The 2,500-nt window shown below is 42.9% G+C and overlaps 1 protein-coding gene across 2 annotated transcripts in view; it reads right to left on the bottom strand.

Moving 5' to 3' along the window:
• The window catches only part of dgo (ankyrin repeat domain containing protein 6 diego), a 259,584-nt gene that overhangs the window by 166,506 nt on the left and 90,578 nt on the right, over positions 1-2,500 (bottom strand). The gene's annotated exons all lie outside the window — the stretch shown is intronic.

Raw genomic sequence — 2,500 nt, 5'->3', positions numbered from 1 at the left:
CTTCATTCATTCACTCACGTACACTGCCCTTCCATACATCCTACAAAATCAGGCGCAAGGATACATAATAAAGATCTTCCCACCTCTCGTTGCTTGCGCGTCCCTCACGCCCTCATGACCATGGATTCCCAGCCACTCACGCCCGCACGCCCACGCTCCCGCCGCTCCCCCTTTCCCCGTCGGTCAACAAGGCAGCCGGACTTGAAATTAGCATGCGCATGAGACTCCGGTTTGCATGTGTCTTTGTTAGTCTATCTGCATCTGTATTTCGAGAGGAAGGGATATTGCCTGTATCTTTGCTCATCGATATCTCTCTTTCTCTGTCTGTTTGTTTGTCTGTCTGTCTGTCTCCTTGTCCGCCGGCTTGCTTGTCTGCTGTCTGTCTGTCTACCTCTACCTTTATCTCTCTCTCTCTCTCTCTCTTTCTTTCTCTCTCCCTCTCCCTCTTCCTCTCCCTCTCCCCCTCTCCCCCTCCCCCTCTCCCCCTCTCCCCCTCTCCCCCTCTCTCCCTCCCTCTCCTCCCTCCTTCACTCCCTCCCTCTCCTTCCACAGTATTAACGATATGTATTCTGACACCAAAAACACCCCGAGTGAGTGCTTGCTCCTCACACGCCGGGAACAAGGAAGCTTCAGCCACCCCCGGCGAGAGTAACAAGTACATTGAACCAGTCAATTGCACAGTCGGCCTCCAAGCACGAACGTGAACGAGCTGCAAGCACGTCCTCAAGCACGTACGTTTCCCCGTGCTTCGAGGTGGACTCACAACGCGTAAGGTGTTATTTTGTCGGCGCACACATGCAGACATCGGTCAGACACGGAGATGCGTAGGTTAACGGGAGGGAGGAGGAAGAAGAGATGGAGAAGGAGGAGGAGGAGGAGGAGGAGGAAGAGGAGGAGGGAGAGGAGGAGGAGGAGGAGGAGGAGGAGAAGAAGAAGAAGAAGAAGAAGAAGAAGAAGAAGAAGAAGAAGAAGAAGAAGAAGAAGAAGAAGGAGGAGGAGAAGAGGAGGAAGGAGGAGGAGGAGGAGGAGAAGAAGAAGAAGAAGAAGAAGAAGAAGAAAAAGAAGGAGGAGGAGAAGGAGGAGGAGGAGAAGAAGAAGAAGAAAAAGAAGGAGGAGGAGGAGGAAAAGAAGCAGAAGAAGAAAGAACAAAAGAAGGAGAAGAAAAAGGTGGAGGAAGAGGTAGAAAAAGAGTAGGAAGATGAAAAGAAAAAGGAAAAGGATGACGATGAAGAAGAAGAAGAAGAAGGAGGAACGTGCATTCCATAGCTGCCTGCGAGCACGGGCGTCAGAAGAAAGGTTGAAGAGACACCTTCGTAAGGCCAGTCAAACGGGACTCACTGCATGCCGGGCTGACACACGCCCTGAGGAGGAGCCTGACCAGCAGCCGTCAAAGGCGTCGGGTTATAAGTAAGTTGTTGCGGCAATTATGAGCCCTGTGCCAAAGACAAGTTGTTTTACCAAGTGGATGTCAACCTCAAAAAAGGTCTTGGTGTCTTGACGCGCCATTAAATAAGAGAGGTTGCAAACACCTCAAGAGATTATCCTTCTCTTTATTTATGCAATGAAGCTCGAATGTCGATTGCGAAGGGTCGTGTTTTTGCTCTGTTTATAACATCATTTAATATTTAAAACATTGAACAGAAATTACATTGTTGATATACAGCTGTGATGAAAGCTTACATGCAACATTTTTCATGCTTGGATCCGCGTATCCTCTATTCACTTTTATTCATGTGTTATTTTAATCCTCCTCTTGGACAGTTGAAAAGCAACTCAAGATAAGTATATAAAGTCTTAATTATCAAACCGCTTCAAAGAGCAGAACTAATTTGGGGGCAAAAAGTCTCGTCTGCTTGATACGTCGTCACCTACAATGGGTTACTTATAAGTCAAGAATAGGAAGACGGTCATTCACAGCTACGCTACACGATTATTGTGTATTAACACTAGATAATTAGCGTCTCTCAAGCAGAGGCAATTATGAACTTTAAGCTGATCACTATGACTAGAATCACCGCAAGACACTAATGCTGCAATATATATATATATAGATATATATATATATATATATATATATATATATATGTATATATACATATGTATATATATATAAATATATTTATACATATATATGTATATATATACATATATTATATATATATATATATATATATATATATTTTATATATATATATATATATATATATATACATATACATATATATACATATATATTTACATACATACATACATACATATATATATATATATATATATATATATATATATATATATATATACATATATTAGTCTAATGTTATCACCATCATGCAACCAGCCATAAGACCTTCCCTGGGTACTTATACCCATATACCGAATTAACAGCAGGCACATTCCCTATTTACTATCCTTATACCCAAAAGAATAATGAGCATTACCCTTGCACCCTATGTACTACCCTCATGCCCGAAAGAACAGCTTGCACCCCTCCCGGGCACCG

This window comes from Penaeus japonicus, unplaced genomic scaffold, assembly GCF_977035675.1.
Source record: "Penaeus japonicus unplaced genomic scaffold, GWHDUDI00000001_assembly GWHDUDI00000029, whole genome shotgun sequence".
Classification (NCBI taxonomy): Eukaryota; Metazoa; Arthropoda; class Malacostraca; order Decapoda; family Penaeidae; genus Penaeus; species Penaeus japonicus.
This window is presented reverse-complemented; position numbering and strand designations above follow the sequence as displayed.